Consider the following 23,109-nt stretch of genomic DNA (forward strand, 5'->3'; position numbering starts at 1 on the left):
TAATAAATACCAATGTACTGTCAGTCAAAAGCAACCAATTCCGCCTATGCAGTTTTAATAGATGGAACTATTAATTGAGTTCATGTTTGCCATGGTTCCTGATTTAAAGTATCACACGCTATCAGGGTGGAGGTCATTTTGAAGGCTTTGTGAAAAGATTGTGCTTGCAATAAAAGCTGCAATTTGTATGAAAGAAAGTATATATTTTCGTTTTATATAAATGCAAATTAACTGTCTACCTCCTGAGCCACAGCTGCCCTAATTAAAGCTGCAAGCAGCGATGAACGAGCCCTCGTACCTCCGTGCACGTCAGGCTGCGGCACAATCAAAAGGCTTCTGTCACAGGCATGTAGATGTCTTCAGACCCAGGCTGTTTTCAAACATTGCAAGAAGGAGATACACATCACTTCCTCTGTCCACTATTTTGCCTGCTGCTGGGGCTGATTCATTGTAATTTCGTAGGGGGCGCTATTGAGCCAGTTTGCATCTCTGACAGAATATTGTCATGTAGATGTGTTCAGGACGGGACTCTTATCAAACATGTGAAGTTTGTGGCAGATTGGAGCATTTACACTAAAGTTATAGCAATTTCCTATGTCATGGCAAAACATCAAAACTCAATGCCACGCCACAGCCACACGCTTCAATAGCTAAATCTTTTAATAACTTTTGATCACAAAGTAGTCTATGACACACACTGATTTTGAAGCCGTTATGATGAATTCTGTAGGAGTTCGTTAAAATACAAGGCATGCAAAATCACCAAAATTGACCACTAAATTCAAAATGGCCGACTTCCGGTTGGGTTTAAGCTATGGGGAGGACTAACGTGTGTTCAAAGTTTTGTGAGTTTTCAAGCATGTCTAGCCCCTTAAAAACAGCTTCCTATTTTGTGGCGAACGATGTGTTATCATGGCAACGGCTTTTGATGAAAACTCAAAAGCTTCAGGAGATATCATCATCAAGGTCTTACACCTCGGCTGACCAAATTTTATATGTTTCTGGCTAACCTGCTGGGAGTAGTTAGCAAAAAAGTGGCGCTTAAGACATCCTGTTGCAAGTAGGTGGCGCTATGACAAATTCAGACCAAGACCCTTATGAATCATGGGAAATTTGGAAAAGATCAGATCATGCAGAGTGAAGTTATAACACTTTGTTTGTTCATGGCGAAACACAGAAATTCGCCACACCACCACAGCAAAGGCGTCTAGTGAAAACTCACCATTTTCACAATATGGAAACATCAAAGACTTGAGGCTTTTCTGACCAAATTTCAGATGGATCTGTTCATCCTGCTTGGTACAGCTCATAAAAGTACAAAACATGTAACTTCCTGTTGCCAGTAGGTGGCGCTATGAGTATGTCTCCTGGCACATAGATGTATTCAGGATGGAGCCCTCATGAAGTATGAGAAATTTGGGGCAGATTGGACAATGTAGTTATAAGGACTTCCTCTTTTATGTGCATCTGGGCATGATACATGTGCGTACGTATTTCTGTGCATGTCAATGAAACATGCCACAGGGGATACGGTTTAGGGGGCACTGTTGAGCCATTTTGCCACACCCATATTCGGGACCTATAAAATATCAATGTGCAAAGTTTAACAACTTTCCGTGCACATTTAGGCCCTAAAAATGCATTCCATGTTTTGGAAGAAGAAAAAGAAGAAGAATTCCTTCAGATCCAATAGGGCCTTCACACCACTTGGTGCTCGGCCCCTAATGATATTTTGAGAAGAAATAAGTTAACATTTTGCTATGTTGGTTTTTTCTTACAGTAGTTTATTCTTGGGGCCCTTAAGGACACCAGTCAGTAGTCCTTGTTGGTAGGATAAGGGTTAAACCCTGCATCCCACCACCTCTCAGCTGACAAAGAAACAAAGGCTGATTGCTGCATTCTTTTTATACATCAGCTAAACATACAGATAAGCGTCTTTACAGCCGCCTTGAAAGTGGTTTAAATGCAAAGACAAAATAAATAGTTCAAGTCAGCTCATCCAGAACAAGTGATGGGGCAATCAAACCAATTGCCCAATCATGTGAAACGGTGTCTTATAATCATCAAGTTGGGTACATGCCTGAAACAGTGCTCCTCCGCAATCCCACACAAGAGAATACCTTGTAATAAATCTCACTTATTTCATATTGGTCATACATTTTCCAACTGCAATTGTTTGAAAATAAGACACTTGGTAAGATAAAATATTCCTCATTTTTGTTGGGTGGAAAACACCCAACAAAAATGAGGACTTTTAATTTTGTAAATAGTTTTTAATGCTTTGCTCTGCTTCTGATAACCATGTCTGAGAAGGCAAGGAAAGATAACTTAAGGATGTTGTGTCTAAGATGATATGGAGGTCCACACTAACCAGAATCCGCACTTGTTCAGTAAACACCAGGCATGGGCTAATACAGTTTAAAGTTATACATAGATTATTAAAAAAGCATGTAACACACATTTTATCCTTCAGATGCTTGATCAAAGATGGAACTCTGTCACTTCCCCTCAGACATGTGGCAATTATGAGCTCTTCCTTATAATATATGTACAGTCATCACAGCTGTTCATGCTGTCCATGAGCAAGGAACAGTATTAACCAAAAAACTGAAAACAATTTCACTTTGTTTCAAAGACTGTGTAATAGTGAAAATAGCAGGCTTGGCATTGTAATGTGTACGGGGAAAACAGAGTTTTGTAGAAATGTCATATCGCTGATAAAACAGATGATGGCAGTAGCAGGACGAAGAAGAAACCCAATGACAATAACAATGGTGGATGGCTTCATGTGAGTGTTGTTCTCTTTATTGTCTACTTTGATTTAGAGTTAAACATAGTTAACTACCACCTTTCTCTTGCTGAAATTGTTGTAATGTGCTTGCAATAAACAAAATGTCAGGAAGCCACCGCAGAGACGGAAATAGGTTTTTCTTCCCTGGTTTTCTTGTGGCTGACTTGCTCGTCTATCCTCCGCACATGCCAAGTAGTTTTGGTGTTTTAATGTGGACAGACGTATTTGCAGACACAAGCTGAAACTCCTGCCATGGAGGTATGTTGTTTTTTCCCGAAAGCTATGTTTTAGAATTTAGCCGGTTTAATTTAGATATGGTCTAATTTACTAAATTTCAGTGTTTACTGTTTCCTGAAAAACCTATCCAAACAAAAAATGCTGCAAATGGCTGACTGATGACTGTTAAGCAAAAATATCATCATAAAGTGTCATACTAAGTAACCATAATCTGCCCGAACAGCTTCAGAGCTCCTTGTCATAGATTGTATAAGTGTGTGGAACTATACTGAAGGGTCTACTGAAGTCACCAGTCTTCCAAAAGACTTTACCTCATTCAGTGTTTTAATGATGGTGATGGAGAAGGCTGTCTAACACAGACCCAAAATCTGCAATGGATTTTCAATTTGGCCTATGATTCATATCATTTTGATGCTCATCAAACCCTTCAGTGACCTCTCATGTCCTTGTATGGAAGCATTTCCATTTATTATGTTTCTCCACTAATTTTTTATTCAGCTGATTCAGGTTTATTCTATCACCAGCATGCATGTGAGAAGCAAGTGGAATCATCACACTTGATTTGTGTCATTAAACAGTTTGAATGTTAAAAACATAAAGATTCATAATAAATATAACAGAAATCCTGCCAAAGATTATTACAAATAAGAGAACTACTATAGTAAGAGACATCATCCCTTTATAGAAAAGAGAATACGCATGAAAACTCTTTTCCTGAAATGGAAGTATGACTGTAGTGCAGCATGCAGGCAACTGTATGTGATTATGTTATAGAGATAACATACATAGACTGTAAGATACAATGTGATGATTGATTGGGATTTATTTTCTATATGGGTTGAAGGATGACCAGAACGTGTGCAGGTCAGGGTGGAGACAACCCATGTAATCAGGGAGGTCGGGTATCAAAAAAAAAGCAGCCTGTCTGTCTGTGTGTGTGTGTGTGTGTGTGTGTGTGTGTGTGTGTGTGCGTGTGTGTGTGTTTGTGTGTGTGTGTTTGTGTGTGTCTCATTGTCCTGGGTCCTGTAAGACAAAGGGTTAAGTAAATGTTTGGGGAAGATAAGGCCACTCACACTGACAGGCAGCAGGCCCCACTGCCCAGGGGGACCCAGACCCAAATACATCACACACATACACACACACACACACACACACTCACACACACATACACACACACACACACATTCTCTATTACAATACTCCATCCCTTCTTTTCTCTGTCTTTCATGCACTTATTTATATCTGACTCCCGGAATTACTGTTGTCTTGTCACCTTGTAAGTCACCTGGTGAGTGTTCCATGTTGGACATGCAGCAGTGTACGAGCCAGCAGGTCCAGGTTTGAACTTGTGTCAAAGTGTTGGGCAAATACTGTATAAGCCAGTTTTTTCTGTCTCCCGTGTCAGGTCTGGCAAACACAACACACTCATTCCTGCTTTTCATGTCCCACTGTGGGGGTTTTAGTATTCAGAGAGCGAGCTCAGCCTTACATCACAGCTCTCTGATAAGGTCTACAAGTGGGGTTGTGGGCTTTAATTCACTGATAGCTGACTTTTATGTCTTGACCCAGTTTGACAAATGTCCAGTCTTTGTCTGGCTCAGTCTTGTCCCAAGCATGCAGTATAAACCAGGAGGCTGGTCCATAGAGGCAGAGGAGGTTGCTCCTCCTCTATTTTTGAGAGGCAAGAGGGAGATCAAAATATAAAAAAGAATATTTGGTTGAAATAAACCATTACCAAATCTTAGTATTATTTATAAAAATATTTTTCTCTCTTCTTTGGAAAAAATCCATCATTGAAATTCTGGTTAAAATGCTTCAACAGTGACACCTGCAGGGCAGGAGGAGAAAGAGCAGTCTGTGTGTAGTGGTGGTGGGGAGCAGTGGAGGGGGAGTGGGGGACAGAGGAGGACAGGTGCCTGCTGTCCTCCGCAGGGTGGGATCTCCTACATCAATTTAATGTACTTCATTTTTTTCATGCTAATCTATGATTGGCCAAGACACGTAAAATGACGCTCCAAGGGAGGACGTCCTCCCTAACCAATCAACAACCAAAATGCAATATTGACATCACGTTGGTCCAATGATAGTTTCCAGATTTCATCTTCAATTCTCTCCATTGTAAGGCAGAGTAGCAACAGTAGATAGCTCCTTGCATTAGCCAACGCACAGTTAGCTTGTTATAGCAGCCTGAAGGACTCTTTTTACATCCATGGAAGGACTGTTAAGGACTGTTGTTAAGCTAACAGGAGAATGGATCTGGACTGTGTAGAGCAGCAGTGGCAGGATGCCGCCGTGGAGGCTGGAGAGAGAAGCACCAGGAGGGTTAGCTTGTTTGTCATTGTTGCTAATGATATCAGACTGGTTAAGCAGCAGCCATAAAGTTCGGTTAACTAACAAACAAGATGACCAACAGCCACAAATGGATGTTATGACATGAATACTTCATCTCCATGATAGAAAGAAGATGTCAGATAACGTGAGTCACATACAGCTTCTCTCTCTCTGTCTCTTTGGTCGCTAATTTAATCTCTTATGGTTAAATGTCTCTGTGGCTGTTGTGTGAATTTATCTCCTTAACAAGAATGCAGCAGAGATCATATAATGTGCTGTGGGTAGTTTGCTTGTTGAAGTTACAGTGAGCTGTCTGGACTCACTCATTCATTTGGAATTGATCCAGTTTTTAATTAAGTGGTTGTTCAGTCACCTGTTGATGTTGTGTGATTAGTGAATGAGTGTGCAGGAGGTCTGGCTGCTCGCTTGTGACAATTTCTTCAGTTCGTTTTTAAGCTGAGTCGTATATTGAGTAATAAGCTTAAAGTAACTAGAATAATAAGTGTTAACATGTCAGCTTTGTAGACTATATTTTGTATGTCGTGCATATAGATAATAGTGTGTAAGTCATGTATTTGATACATGCATTAATACTTTCTGATGTGAGCCTACACTTTTAGATCTGTGAATGTTTTTAGTGTTCAATCTTTCTAGTATTCAGCACTGATCTGTACCTGTATCAGATTCTAAACTTTGTGGTACTTTATATATTTCTGTATACTAAGAAAATACATAGGAAACATGTGTAAATCATGTTATATGTTGTCTGTTTTTGATGAGAACATAAATCTGTTGTCACAATAGAACAATAATATAATTTTGAATTTCACTTTGTTGGTAAAATGTCACATTTTGAACAACTGCACGGCTAAAATGAGCACTTCGTTGTTTAGAAACAATATGTATATGTTAAATGTCTTTAAATAAGCAACCTTTTCACCACTCAGGGGTTTTTGTTTTTGAAGGCAAATTGTTTTATTGGCATATGAAATTACTCCCACAAATTTTAATTAAATGGGCCCACAATTTACAAAATGATCATGCTGTATTGAAGAATACTTGAAAATAGGGATTAAGACCATAAACTCATTAGGATAGTGTTTATTGAGGTAATAAATTAAGTGAGAAGTAGGGTCATTTTCCCACAGACTTCTATACAATCAGACTTCTTTTTGGAGCCAGTGGAGTCAACCCCTGATGGCCATTAGAGAGAATGCAGGTTTAAGGCACCTCTGCATTGGCTTCTCTTTTCAGACCTGGAACTACCTGCTTGATAAAGACTCAGCATAGTCTCTCCATGTCTACACAGAAAGCAGAGAATGTTTAGCAGAGTAGCATCAGCAATAGCTCCCTGTGTCTACAAAGGTGGTGTTCATGTACAGTGTTGAGCGTAGGACACCCATGTCTTGGATGTGCTCAGAGCCCAATACCATAGACCCTACAAAAATAATGGACGTAGGTTTAAGGCACTTCCACATTGGCTTCACTTTTCAGACCCAGAACTACCTGCTTGCCCAATACACAAATTTGACTGTAGTTACTCACGTTAAACGAAGGAAAACTTGACAGGGCTGTGAAAAAATATAGGAAAACCCTGAAGTCTAATGATAAAATTGTGAAAATTTGCATTGGAATGTAGGACTAAACTGGTATTAAAAATAGACACACACAAATGCCAAGAACACCTCAATGCCCCCTTTCAAAATATTGCTTCCGGCACCCCCCGATGTACTCTGAACGCCCCCTGGGGGGCAGTACCACTCCCATTGAGAAATGCCACTCAAGTACAACTGATTTAAAAGAGTACCAATTTAGCTTTGCACTCCTAGAAGGATCAAAGTCAATGTAGCAGAACCAGAAATGTTGTCTTTTTTATCCCATGCATTCTTATTCCTTGTCAAAACCTGGTGCCTACACTACTCACAATGCAATGAGGGTGTGTTGTTTTGGTAGAAGCTAATGTAGCTTCAAGCACAGATGAGAAGCGGGCTATAGCCTCACTTCTTTCTAACTCCATACCCCCAGATTTTTTTCATTTTCAAACTTTTAGTCTCCAAAAGACTGACTCAAGTGACATTTCAATGACTATGTGAATGGTTAAAAAGTTAAAAAGTCAAATTTCTTAACATACATTACAGTGTTATTCTGTAGATTTACAACTGAGATGCCGCTGCAGTAATGACGGCTTATTTACTTCCGTCTTTAAACCAGATTATTCCATTGCAGTTGCTCATTGTTTGCGTTGACTATTTGATTGGAAGAGTTTCACACCCATCCAAGCTTTGTAAGTGCTCTTTGGCTCCAAGTCACTTCTCCCACTTTCTAGCTTTTATGTCTCTCACATGCAGGGTGTGTTTCCTTTATGTGTGAAAATGACCCATCAATGTCAGTACATTAAAAATTCTGATGAGTTTCAAAGCCATTCCAATCATGATTCTTCAACTGAAATCATTTCAGGTGAGAGTTTGAGAATACAAAAACACACAAACCAATTGATTTGATGGTTTGATGACTTATTACTGAAGGCAGGAGGTGTTTATCTCATAATTCTGTTATCACTGAATAATATACAAGACCATTTCTGCCAAGAGAAGAAAAAATACATAAACAGTTATGCATGATAAAAAATAAAAATATTCATGGTTAATCAAAATTATGAGATTCCAAGTCAAAATTTTTATTTTCATCAGACCCAACTTTTTAAACTTTTGTGCTCTTGGAGGAAATGGGCTTCCACGGAATTGGAAACCAAAACTATGAAATCATTGCCTGAATGTAGGAGCTACAAGGTTTGAGAATGATGGACTGTTAATTTATCATCGTCATGCTTTGCTTGGCTTTTAGTGGCTGTTGCAGTGATGTACGGGCCCTCTGCAGCCATGGAGGGCATTTCAGTATACAAAGAGACATTTGGTTTTTCTAACAAATTAGTCGTTTGGGTAAACAGTTCATTTAAGCCCTGCAGCAGAAACGTACAACCGTCAAACAGTTTATGAATCCCCATTCTTTCACTGTGCCAGCATGAGTGAGAGTACAGAAGCTGAGGGAGAAAATCCTCATGGCCTTTACAAAACACTGAAAAAATAGCTCTTTTTCGGTTTGGTGAGTGCCTGAACAGAACTGAGCCAAATAACTCTTAAGATGTGTTTAAACTTGCTTGAGTTATCAGATAGTCAAAGACAATTCTGCCAGTATTGTATATAAAGTTGACGTTAAAATTTTCAACTTGAGATTGTGTATTCTTTATGGTGGTTATCTTATTGTCTGATGCGGTACCAGCCATTTGGATTAAAGGCTTGGTCACACCAGCTTTTAAAATGGTGACATTTTGCATCTAAATCAATTAATTCCAAAGGCATCTCCAAGATTAGTGGACAAAGTAAATCCATGCAAATTTTTTCAACTTTGGTGAACTTTGACCCTTACATTTATGCCCTTGACTTATAGCAAGCCGTCTTGACAATGGTGGCACTTTCCTTCTTCAAATAAAACTATTTTCGAATGAAATGATGTATATATAAATGGCCTAGTACAGAGAAAATAAGAAGCCAGGGAGTTATTGTGAATGACTAGTGCTAGCATGCTCTCAGATGACTAGCATGCAGGCAGTTAGCTCACTAGCTACAATTGTTCACAAGCTAGCCCTGCGAGTAGTAACTACATCACCAAGCTTCAAATATTTCACAAATGCGTATGAATGAATTTTGCTCTGCCGCTTTCTAGTGTGACCAGGCTTCTGAGCTGGAATGCTAATAGAGTTACTGACCCATATGTACTTGTGTATGTTTAAAGTGCTACTGAAACCTGACGATGGCTTTTTAAAATGAAGTGTGCCAAAATGTGAGCACAGATGACAAATGTCCTATAAATTATTGTTAAAACATTGTTGCAGAGGCGGCCTCAGTTGTCCTACCCAAATACACAAAGCATCTGCATCAATCGACACCCAGTTCCCAAGACCATCTAATCACCTCACAGATAATATTTCTTCTTAGACTATGAGCTCATGAGGTCTCCCAGCCTTTCATAATAACACAATCAGCCTCCTTATTACAATGGAGAGCAGCAGAAGCAGACAGCTGTATTAAACAATGCCACCCACTCACTTTGGAACCTCTATGGACTCACTCATTAGTGACCAATGATCGCTGGAGATAGTAGGGGTAATAATAACCTGAAAGGGCCTCTCCTCCTCCTCCCTCCACCTCTCTCTTTTACTTTGCTCACACTCTCATCTCTCCCTCCCTGCTGAGCTTTATCAGTGGTCCTGGTCAGTGTTCTACTGTCAATGTCTTGATGTGATTTATGTCACAGGCTGTGAAGTCAACTTATCTCCCTCCTCTCCTAATTCTCTTCCCCCACCACCTTCCCCACACCTCCACCCACCCTACAGAGGGTTGGCTCCCTCCGTCTCAGCCAGCCTGGCTCCTCCAGCAGGGACAGGGAGGAGAAGTTTGGGTGGGGCGAGAGAGGGAGGGAGGGAGACAATGGAGGTGTGAGAGGAAAGTTCCACGCATCCACCTGTCCCATGACATTATGAGCATTATACTGACCCTCAGCACAAGTTATTGGCTTTAAGTGTGTATGAATATGGGCTCAATTAAGGACCAATAAGATTTGAGTAGGGATGTTCCAATCAAGTTTTTTCAGCCTCAATGCTGATCCTGAGTCTGTTACTAATGGGTATCTCCCGATATTTAGGTGGCCCTGAGGCCACAACACAACATTTCAGGAAACACAACAACATTACAGGAAACAACATTTCATAAAACACAACAAAATTTCACAAAGATGCTCAATATACATAGTAAAAATAATTGTGAATAATTATATACAGAGCAGCAGAGGATAGAGTTAATGTATCTGGCACATTAAAATAACTGTAGTCTTAATTTAGCATACTTTATTTTTCAAGCTACTCACATTAATCCAAATACGGGAAGTCCTGGGTCAAAAATAAAAGATGATTAGCTTAAAATATTGATATGATATGAATAAAAGTTAAACTGTGAGAATGACTCCTGAAATTAAAGTGACATGATCCACTAAAGAGAAGACACATCACTCTGCTGGAGTTATTGGGACTACAAAAACACTCTTCCCTCAAAAATGATCTTTGGCTGAATACAGACACCAGCGGTGGAGAGCACTTTAACCAGACAACAGCAAAGTTTCTTTTTGGCCTGTCATTAAGGTATCCATGGAATTAACATTCATTACTGACAGCTTATATGACCTGCCGTCATTGACATTTGTCATTTTAACCAACAAAAATGATGGTCAGTGCCAGCTAAAAGTGAGAAGCTAATAGCTGAGTGTTTATGTTTTACACTGCTCTTTGCTAATAAGAAAAAGGGAGGAGAGATAAGGGATTCAAAAACAGATTTGTTAATGTTGGAGTTTAGCTAATCCGTGTATTTTCCAATCCAGGTGTCAGAACCTGAAAATTATTGTTGTTGTAAAAAAAAATTAAGCATATCTAAATAAAATTTGTGAACAAATTATATCAAAGGCAAGGTTACATAAAAACTGTCATAGTTGAAATTTGATATTCAAAGTTACACATGCGCTCACACATTTAAGCTACAAGTACAAATTTTGTAAATGTCTTTGTGTAACCTTACTCTTGATTTAATTAGTGCACAAATTTGTTTGAAACATTTTTTTCTACAACTACAAATAATTTCTACACATTCACAAAGTTGCAGTTCTCACAGTTTTTCACAGGTTTACAAAGGGTGATTTACTGTACAACACACAAGCTTTGAAATTATTTCTTATTCACCCTTATGATGTGAGCCCATGCGTGCAAGCGTGTGTGTGCATGTCCTCATCCCCCCACATTACCCATCGTCATGCCTCTCCTTCCTCTGGCCTTTGATGTGCTTTTAAAGTGGCCCATGCTCTCTCTGCTTTCCTTCTCACTTGACAATTGTTTATTAGTTTTGAAATGGTCTTAGAGGACCGTATGTGTCTCTCAATGGCACACTTAAAGAGAGAATAACTGGCTTTGAAACAGAGAGAGTCAGATGATAGGAAGTGGAGGAGAGGCAAAAAAAATGAAGGAACGCAGTAGAAAACTGTTTATGGGTTTTATCTGGGTTATTATGGTGCAGTTTGTAAGTTGGAAAGACGTGCTGGATAGAGAGCAAGAGAAGAAAGAATGAAGAGAAACAAGTGTAGGAGTGCAAAGGAGAGAGGGAGCAATGAACAGCAGAGGAGGGAAAGAAAGACATACAAGGAGAGAGAGAGAGAGATAGAGAGGGAGAATAGGAAAAGAGAGAGATGCCTGCAGACCACCCAGGTGTCCTGCTCCTCTCTGCAATTTTAGACAAATGGTTTGTGGTGGGTCTTTTGCCAGCTTGAGGTTTGATCCTGTGACTCAGCATCCACAACATAGCATGACTCAGCATATCTAAACTCCACGCTGGCCTGGATCACAGGGCCTGTCACTGGATTTAAGTCCAGTGCCTGCATCTTTTCTTTTCATTGTTGTCACTCATAAACATGCACAGTCTTGTACAGCAATGTGCAGTGAAAAGTTGTTAAGGAGGTTCAGTAGAGTCACTATATTTAACATAACAGAAAAGAGGGTCCCAACTATCTGACCAGCCAATGAAAATGTGCAGTTTTATCTTTCCTCTCCTCCTTCTTCTGCCTGGGTAAACATGGAGCAGGAACCAGTGCAAAAAGTAACACTTGAATTTGAATGTTTGTGTTGCATCTGTACATTGGGGCTCACACCTCAGTGAAACAATATAATGTTTTGGGGTTTATTTGTTACCTTTCAAATTCAGAGTATTGCCACAGAAACAGAGACCATTTTTAAAGGGGTACTCCTAAGGATGCAGGTTGGGCTTCAGAGGGGTGTGGACACAATGAAGTCAGAGGTTCTTCAACAGAAATATATAAATAAATAAAAGTCAGTGCTATTTGCTGAATTTATTTGCATGTATATCAGTCTGGCAAATACCAAATTATAATGAAATTGGTTAAAAAATATGAGAAATGTATGTAAATGTATGCATTATTGGTGCACTAACCAAATACTCATGCTTAATTTCCTTGACAGAGACTTATTTACATACATAATTTACTGTATTTACTTTGATTGATGCTCTAAGCAACCTTATTTCTTTAATAAGCATTAATAAGCAATTTCTAAAAGTTTATTCCACCAATTCAACATTGTACACCTAAAACATTGTGTGACTCACGATGGACAGTTTGAAAAAATGATGAAAAAAAGTTGCACCAGAGATATTGTCTTTTTTACTCTATACCTTTCAAAACCTGGTGTCTACATTACCCACAATGCAACATGACTAGATTCACTCAACTGTACAGATGCAGGTGTGTTATGCTAGTAGTGGCTAATTTAGCCTGGAGCTGCTAGCCTCCAGCAGAGATGAGGAATAGGCTACAGAGGTCTGGTAACCTCACTTCTTTCTAACTCCACATCCCCGGTTTTTTTCATTTTCAGACTTGTGGTCTTCAGTTCCAACCAACCCTCAAGTGATCACTTGAGTCAATTTAACAGATTTCACACGGCTCCCTCTGAAGACACAAAAGGCTCTATACTACTTTTTCACATATGCAGTAGAACCCCACACCTGGAAACACACGCTGATGTATGTAATCAGTGGACTTCACCCTAAAATAAGCAGAGAAGCTGGAATATCGTGGTAAATTGATAATGCCACTTTTGTCATCTGATCAATCTAGTATCATGATGATCCAATCATCTGTGGTCCACCATGAAACCTATACAGTCAAAGTTCAAAGTTAAATGCAGTTCAATGGATGCTAACCGCTCCTATTTGGAAACCCCTTATTTTACTCATCCATCTTCCCTGAAACTCTTCCTTGACTTTCTCCTTCCATCCCCTCTCTGACCTCTATCCCTCACTTTTCCCCTATTCTTTAAACTTCTTTCTTCTCCTTTGCTTTCTACCCTTCTCCTCCTCTTCCTCCTCTATCTTTCTCCGCCGTCCATCCCTCTTCCCTCCCCATTCTTCTTCTCTGCCATCCTCCTCAAGGTCCTTCCAGCGATCATTTTTCAGCTCTGCCTCTGTCGTGGCGGCGGCTGTCCCTTATCGGCCCACAAAGAGGCTAAGAAAACACTGTGATGTGGGATCCTTATAGGACTTGATGGTGTAATTGCCTAATTGCTTTTTTTCTCCCATCAGGGGGTTCTGCTTTCTATCAGGCAGGCAGGAGCCCATAAACACCGGCCAGCTATTCCCAGCATCTCCCTCAATGTCACTGTTTTGTGCAGTTTGATTGGCTTAACTCAGAGCCAGGGCCTATCGCTCATTGGCTCCTCCCAGGATGAATGGCCCCGCTGACAGCCAATGGGGCCACAGCAGGGTGAGTAGGGTGAACGAGAGAGTAAACAGCATTTTTCTGAAGTCAGGGACATGCAGGGCTCCCTTTGTTGGGAATTCCAAGTAATGTTTTCAGTTTTGCTTACCAGGAGAGTCAAAGGCCTTAAAAAAATGTAACTGTATAATATGATTGTTAACCAGTTTACAGTTCTTCTCCACTGAATACATATACAAAAAATGGAGAAAAAAAAACTATGCACACATTTCTGAAAATTTGAAGTTTGTGTATTAACAACAAGACTCGAGACTGCTAAACTCTAAGCACATTTCCACACACATTTTTGCTAAATTCTAAGCACAAATAACATCATTTAGCACACTTTGTTCACTGAAAAACACTGGTCCTCAAAATGCCACACCCTACCAATTGGTCTCATTCACTTATCACCTGTTCAAACTCAAGTGGCAAAACACTTCAATCACATGTCAGAGTATAAAAGAGGCCTCAGGTGACCTCTACTGTGTTGGGGAAAAAAATGGAGCAACACGGAGAACATAGAGGAAGAGGAAGAGTGAGAGCAAGAGGAGGAGAGGGAGGAGGAGGAAGAGGAAGGCAAGCTAATATTCCTAATGAAATCTGTGCAACTTTGGTTAACCATGTACTCAATCATGGCCTAACAATGACCGAAGCTGGGGAATGACTCCAGCTGAATTTGAGCTGCTTCAGGGTAGCCTCAGTTATCCGGGCATTTAGAAATGAGAATAGGTAAAAAACCATTTCAGTTGTCTTCTGTACTCTCTACAGTATTTACGGTAATGTAACTTCATGGTTCCTATGGATATCTACAGTGCATAGAGAAATGTATAGTGTAACGTTTTGTCTTACATTTATGAAACGTAAGACAAAACATATACATATATATACATATACATATACATATACTGTTTATACTTTTCACAGAATAGAAAGATGATCAGGTGGCTGACGCTGGAAATTTACTGATGAGCAAGAGGCCACCATAATCAATATGGTGATGGCTCATACTGTAATGCCATTACACTAAGGGAAATTAAAGACAGTGTCATACAAGACAATGTCCTCTTCCCAAACATTCACCAGGTCAGCCTGGAACACAAGCCAAAACGCAGGCTTCGAATGAATGAGGTATATCACGTATCGTTTGAGTGCAACCCTGATAGAGTGAAGGAGCTATGTTACTGATATGTGAGTAACTACCACACCCTTTCACTACTCTATATAGACATGTCACTACACACCCCAGTGTTCCTGAATGTAGGGCTATAGCTGATCCTGTATGTAGGCCTATTGTCTGATATGGTCATTTTCTCTTTTTCAGAGAGTGCTTGAACTTGATGCCATTGCTGCTCCGCATCAATACATATTCATTGACGTGTCAGGGTTCAGTCTGACCAGGACCAGGCAGCAGGGGAGGAACATCATTGGCAACCGTGCCATTGTCAATGTCCCTGGCCTGCGTGACCATTCCCAACTTGGCCCCTCTGCTAACCTTCATTGATACACTCAACAATATCCTCATCCCCGCTCAGGAAGAGGGACCAGAGCAGCCAAGCTGTGTTGTCATTTGGGATAAATGTATGTTTCCACCAGGTTGCTCTGGTCCATAACTGGTTTGCTAACAACACACATTTTTTAGTTGTGTACCTCTCATCATCTTCACCATTATTTCTAAATCCTATCAAAGAATTCTTTTCAGCATGGTGGTGGAAGGTATATGACCACAAACCCCATGAGTGTGTGGCCTTACTCCAGGCAATGAAAGAGATGTGTGATGGCGTCCACGTAGATGCATGCCAGGGATGGATCCGCCACGCCAGGCGCTTTTTCCTCCAAAGCTTGGCCAGGGAGAAGACCACAGCTAATGTTGATGTCAAACATGATTCAAAACATATATAAACAGTATTTTGATGGTAATGTTTTAAATTTATCACACCAGTGTTTAATTTATGCTCTATAAGAGATATTCATAGGATAGCTTTGTGTATCGTTTTGGTGGAAAGAATCATTTCTGAGAAGAGAGAACATGGTTTTGAGTGCAGTATTTCATTTTGCAAGAGGTTTGTGGGGTTTTGATATAATAGTTAACTCTTTTCAGTTTTGTGTTTAGAGTTTCGAGAAATTGAGCTATAGTTTCAGGAAATGTGGTTAAACGATTGGGAAAACTGTAACTAGTAAATAACAAGTACACCTTAAACTTTACAGAAGACAGGGAGATTTGAAGTTGTAAGGTGTAACATGAAGGCCGTGGCCTAGAAAGAGGGCATAAATCAGGGCAAAGATTCTGTTTCTCTCTCCCTCCTCCAATGCTCCCTCTACTCGTGAACTCTCACTCTATCCAAGGCCAATCAGTCTGTCTGCTGAGGCAGAAAGCGCTGAGTGAGAGAGAAGCTAGCTGTACCAAGAGGAAAAACAATTTGAGAGAAGAACGCCTAATATTGGCCATCCTAAAACCATCCTTTACCCATCTCTCTCAGTCTGTCTTCAGCTCATCAGTCTGACTGGAAACCCCCATGTGATAGATTCTCTGTGCCTCTCTCAGACCCTGTCCTCTATCCATCTCTATTACCTTAAATGAAGATAGATGTGGACATTGTATGCTCAGTGACCATCAATTTCAGACCATTTCTTCTGATATGGCATGCAAAAGTCTTGAAAGAGTGCAATTTCAACAATGAATTATTACTTATGGGTGATTTTAATGTGAACTGGGAGGATAAAACTAAGAGGAAAAAGCTAAAAATGATCACAGAGAAATTCCAACTAGAACAACTAGTAAAATGCCCAACTAGGATTGCAAAATGCTCCAGTACACAAATTGATCTGATATTTACTAACAAACCAGAATATATAACTAAAAGTTGTAATTTAATCACTGGCTTATCAGATCATAACCTATGTGCAAGACAACTAATTAAAAGTAGATTTAAGACCACGGCAACTAAGCCAATGATCCTTCAATGCATACCCAGAGCTATGCAAGAAGAATTTATCAATGAAATTAACAGCTTGAACTGGGATGATGTACTGTCCTCTGATGATCTGGACTATGGCTGTGATACTTTTTCTCACAGAATCAACTCTGTGAGGGAAAGATTTAATGTGAGGATACACATAAAATCTAAAAAATAAAAACAATTTACCTAAATTTGTGGAAACTAATAAAATATGGAGATGCTGCACTAAGGAAGGCAGTTAAAACTAGAAGAGACACTGACATGCTGATTTATAAAGGTTTAAGGAACAAAGCTATCCAAGAGCTAAGAGAAGCTAAATCTCATATTTATCTCAATATTTTGAATGAGGTAAAAGGCAACAGTAAATTGATCTGGAAAAACATCGATAATCTCACAAGGAGGGGCCCAAAATTTTTAGGAGATTTTAAACTTTTACTGTTGCTTCTGTCTTTAATAATTTTTTTCTTGAGTCTGTATATGAGTTAGGAAAAAAAATTACGAAAAGAAACTGGATATTGTTCCTATAGATGCTACAGGTCAGGTTTTCAAGCTGGTAGAGACTAATGAGTTACAAGCAAACAAAATCATCAGCTCCTTAAAAAGCTCCAAAGGTAGAGATGTTTTCCAATTTGACACTATGTTTGTCAAATCACACAAAGATATTTTAACTCCCCCTATTGCTCATTTACTGAACTTGTCTTTTAAACACAGCTCCTTTCCTGATTACTGGAAATGTGCCATTGTCATGCCTATTTTAAATCTGGAGACCGCCTTGAGGTCAGTAACTACAGACCAATAAGTATACTGCCAGTACTCTCAAAGGTTGCTGAGAAAGTTGTCATTAAACAACTGACAGCATTTCTTTATACAAGCAATTTTGGACTACATTGTATACAATTTGGCTTTAGAGCAAATCATTCCACCGAAACTGCTGCCTTGCACTTAATAGAGCAAATTGAATCAAGACTTGACAAAGGAGGAGTAGTTGCTGCTGTATTTTTAGATCTGGGTAAAGCATTCGATACAGTCAATCATGATGTTTTAATATTGAAACTCTCTAAATTTAACTTCTCATCTAGAGCACTGGCATGGATGTCTTAATATTTATCCGATAAGATACAATGTGTTAAAGTTGGTAACACACTGTCCAGTAACATGAAGTGCACAATGGGTGTTCCACAAGGGTCAGTGTTAGGTACCCTATTATTTAGCCCATATATTAATGATCTCCCTCAACAGTGTCATGATGTAGACCTACAAATGTATGCAGATGACACCGTTGTGTACACACATGCAAAAACAGCTGAGTTAGCTGCTGCTAAGCTAACAATTGCATTGGAAAGGATCACACATTGGCTTAATCAATCATGTCTGAGTCTACATGTAAACAAGACAAAAGGTATGTTTTTCTCTAAAACTATGGTACAACCTCATAATGCTGATATTTTCATCAAAGGTGAAAAAATTGACATAGTTACTGATTTTAAATATCTTGGTGTGACACTGGATCCAAATTTGAACTTTAAGAAACATGTTAAAAAAACAGTTAAAATCATAAAGTACAACTTAGCAAATTTTAGACATATTAGAAACTGTCTCTCTTTGGACACAGCCAAGATATTTATGCATGCTATGATTCTTTCCTATATGTCTTATTGCATCACATGTTGGGGGCAGGCTGGGGAAACAGCCATAAAGCCTCTTGAGTCCTTATACAAACAAACTCTAAAAACTCTGCATTTCCATCACTGTAGGGTACTGGAGAAATACAATTTACTGAGCTTTGACAATTTTAGAATTTTCTCAAATTTGTCCCTAGTTTATAAAATTTTAAATGGTACTTTGTGTACACTCGCTCAGTAAGTTCTATTAGATCCTCCAGAATATCCTTTATACAAGATTGTACCATACCATTCGTCGCACTGCATTTGGGCAGTCAGCTTTCTCTGTGAAAGCCACAACTCAGTGGAATGCCCTACCTGATGATATGAAGAGCTGTAGTTCTATCAATACATTCAAGGCCAAATTAAAACATCAACTAAAGATGAATCAGCTGAGTGACACTGAGACTAGTTTGCATTATTAATTTTTAATCGACATTGTGGGTGTATGTGATGTGCTGTTGTGTGTAGCTTTGTATTTTGTATGGTGTGTTCTGTGTGGGGGTTTTTTTGTTTGTTTTGTTTTGGGGTTTTTTTGTTGTTTTTTTGTTTTTTTGCTTTGTACTGTTTGTTGTTTATTGCCTATGGATCCAAATTAGGTTTGAGCTAACTCCGGTGCAGTGCATGTTTAATGTTTAAAACTGCACACTGTCCCAATCAATAAATCAAATCAAATCAAGTCTAAAAAGGGAGTTAGGTAGTGATGAGGAAGAGAGAATGTAAAACAGAAGTAGAGTGAGAGAGAGAAAAAAACACAGCACCACTACTCTTTTATCAGTAAAACCACACACTAATTCAGGAGAGGAAGCCTGTAGGCATCCTGTCATGGAGGCAAACACACAGGAAACAGGCTAGTGCGGACAGGAAGCCAGTGGCAACACAACAACAGGACTCTCACAACGCCTGCTTATTGTAAGCTACCAATACACATTAACAAATCAACTGTAGACAGTATGTATGTCTGTGTGTCTTTCTAGCAGTCTGTCTATATAGTGTAAGTGTGTGTATATACAGTACATACAGTATGGAGGTAGCAGGTTGCAGTGACAGGGCACTCGAGTGTGTTAACACTAGAGAAGTGGAGTAGGATGTGAGAGGGGGGCTGGAGCACTTTACCAAATGTAAATCTCTCAGTTAGGTCAGAGGTCATACAAATACATAGGATATTAAATAGTTTTAGCACATTCACTGAAATCACATTTAACCATGTGTCAGTGAAGTTTTTCAAGATTTGAGAAGAATACACTACATAATTAAAACTGACACACTGGAGATTACAATAATAAAATTTTGGCAGGATCAACATATTTAGGTAACCCTTTTCTCTCTGTCTCACTTCTCACGTCCATCTACCAAACCCTTTCTGTTTCCATGCAACCTCAGATTCATCCCCTCATTCTCAACCTTATCTCTTTCCTCAACCCTCATTCATCACTCCATTCAACACTTTGTCCTAGTGAACTAAATATAAAACTGCCATGCTCTCTAGGGTCTTCGCTAGTGAGTTTTTTTTTGGGGGGTTGTTTGTTTGTTTTTTTTTGTTTTAGAGCTAATACATCTTATAAATTTCTTTTTTTTAATCAAGTGAGTACATCAATGAGTCAGACAGAGACTCATGTTGTCTGTTGGCATCATTTAACAACCAAATCACCACATAAGTGACTCTATGTGGTGTGTGTGTGTGTGTGTGTGTGTTTTAAGTACTGTAGAGGGCACACAAAGAAAGACCACGAGACAGCCCCAGACACTTTGGTTCTTACGTGTATTTTTACTGTATACACAGACTCTTAATTTGATAACTACATATGATAAAAGCAAAAATCACCCTCACGCACACACACACCCACACACACATGCACATTCTTACTAAACTGTATGTCAAGATTTGATAAAGCCCTGCAGACAGACTCACCCTATAAAACACACACATCACACACACACATTCCTGTGTACACACAAGCACACATTCACACCACACACAAACTCAGTAATTGACACTTTCATCCTCTTTTTGCCTTGATTCTTCCATCTCATTGCCACCTGCCATACATCTCCTCTCACCACAGCCTGTTCGTTCTTCTCTTCTGTCTTGCTGGTGTTTGAAATATTTATCCTACCGCTCTGCTTGTTTGACGTCCCAGGTTTATTCATCGCTCTGGGTGGCCTGGATCGTGCTTGCCAGCTCTTGATGCTCTCTGGCTCAGCTATAGATAGGACACAAAGTTATTCTCAGTCACCCTAATATGTACGCCTACAACAGTGTTTTTTACAGCTCAGCAAGCAATGCAAGAGGATTGAAATTATTTGTGATGTTTGTATTTTGTTCAGAAATTTAGTGTTCTGTCAAGTAATCACATTGCAATTGTCATCACGGTGAATGGTAAAGATTCATTAAGACTAAATTAAAAAACACACATGCACACACACACACACACACCATCACATTGGATAGGGTAAGTCAGGAGCACTAATTTGTCTGTGGTCTGAGTCTGTGCCATGATGTGTGTGCTACAAATATTTGTTTGATACAAATATTTTAAAAATTATTTGTTTTCAGAAAGAAAAAGAAAAACATGTCAAATATCAGCACGCAGGTCAGTTACATCGCTATCTCAGTCTCTCCTCTGCTCTGCTGTTACGTCTATCAGCAGGTCTCAACTAAGTGAGTCACATTCACCTGCTACATGATGCACATTTCCTAATTTGAACATCACTCCCGGAGATGGGGGTGTTCGCGTGTGTCAGTGGCTCAGCTTTATCTCTGGCGAAGTGCTCCCAAGGGACTCTCCATAACCTGTTGTTCCCCTTCTCCTTTCCACAAAGTTAGATTGTAAAAAATATCCAATAAATGAAAAGTGCAAAGCAATAATCACCTTTGAAGTTCTTCCCTACACGTTACATGGTTTGCTGTCTCTATTTTATGGGTGTATAAATAGGTAGAGGTCTGTTTGCAATGAGGCAATGAGTAAAGTTTTAGCTCAGTAGACAGCACAGTCATCTATGATCTGGGAGACTCCAGTTCGAGACTCGTTGTGGGTACCTCTTTCGTAAGGCAGTTTATTCATGAACACTTATTGTAACTAAATTTTGTAAAATTAAAAGCGTAATAAAAACAAAAACAGGATTTTAAGCCTCTCTCTACTTTTATTCAAATAAAAATACAAATAATTTTGCTGCCTCAACAAATACAGATACAAATACAAATACAGGGCCCTCTGCACATCCCTACCATTATACATAGATAAAAACAAGTATTTATCTTTGGATACATACATTTTATACATACATGCATAAATACATCCAGTGTGTGTGCATATGTGTCTACTCCTCCTCTAAGATGTGTGCACTGATCATGTCTATATTGTTATCTGTTTTGCCAAGATCTGCCTCTGTCCTTTTATAAGTTCTTTTGTTAGTCTGAGTTTAAGTAATTTCATAAGTTAATTGGTGGCCTCATATCTCATCCACTTAAACCAATGTCTTTTATACTCTGTCTCTTCATTTCTAACTCTATATGTTATTCTCTCCATGTCATGAGAATTCCTGTATTGTTACTTTCCATCTTTGAACTGATGGACTTAAGGGTTTTAGTCAATTCCTGGTTATTTGCTTCAGGGTTGAGATTCTGAGTATTCTATATAGGTACTGATCCATTTACTGCATTAGCTCTGGTAAAGATTTTCCAAGAAGAATATGTGTCAAGTTAATTGTTTTTTTCATATTGAGAATACCCGTGATACCTGCTATGACTGAATGCCAAATTGATTTTGAAATAGCACAGAAAAAGAAAATGTGCAAGTGGTTTGCCTTTGTCTCACCACATTTTCTCCAGCAGTCTGATTTCATTGATGTGTTAATCTTAGAAAGTACAAGTGGAGTAATAAATCTTGTACATAATTTCCACACAAATTCCCTCCAATATTCAGAATTTGTTGTTTTATGAATTTCTCTGCACACTTGCTTCCATTCTTCTTCATTCAGCAGATACCCTATTTCAGAAATCCATTTTTGTTGTAAGCTGTTATTGGTGTCCATATTGTTCCCAAGAGATGTGAGTGTTTTTGATTACCTGTTTTTTAATCAGATAGCTAATTAAAGGGTGCATTTCTTCAATAGTCTGTTTTTTTTAAAAACACAGAAACAGTAATAAAGCATTTAATTAATTAATAATTAAATGTACAATTCAAATGAGGAACTATAAAAACAATTTACAAATGAAATAATTATCCATCAATAAAAATACATTAATGAATTCCTAAATTAAGAAATTGAATTCAAAATCTATTTGAAAATGCAGTTTTAAAAAGAGAAATAAAGAACTATATTTGTAAACTGAGTTAAGAATAGAGCTTTATACTACAAGTATAGGCATCAAAAGTTTTAAAAATATATTCACAAATGCTGATAAATAATACCGTAGACTCATTTCAGTCATTAGTCTCTAGGTATGAACTGGTACAAAATAATTTTTATAAATATCTGCAAGTAAGGACCTATGTTTGGAGGAATAGAACAGAAATAGTAATAAAGCGTTTCATTAATTAATAGTTAATTGTATAATTAAAAAGAGGAATTATAAAAACAATTTACAAATAAAATAATTATCCACTAATAAATTGTTGCAATTAAAAAGGGATTTACAAAAACATTTAAAATATTCAATAAAAACATAATTTAAAAAAACATTAATGAATTCCTAAATTAAGAAATTGAATTCAAAATCGATTTGAAAATGCAGTTTTAAAAAGAGAAATAAGGAATTGAATTT

Source organism: Thunnus maccoyii, chromosome 4, assembly GCF_910596095.1.
Source record: "Thunnus maccoyii chromosome 4, fThuMac1.1, whole genome shotgun sequence".
Taxonomy (NCBI): domain Eukaryota; kingdom Metazoa; phylum Chordata; class Actinopteri; order Scombriformes; family Scombridae; genus Thunnus; species Thunnus maccoyii.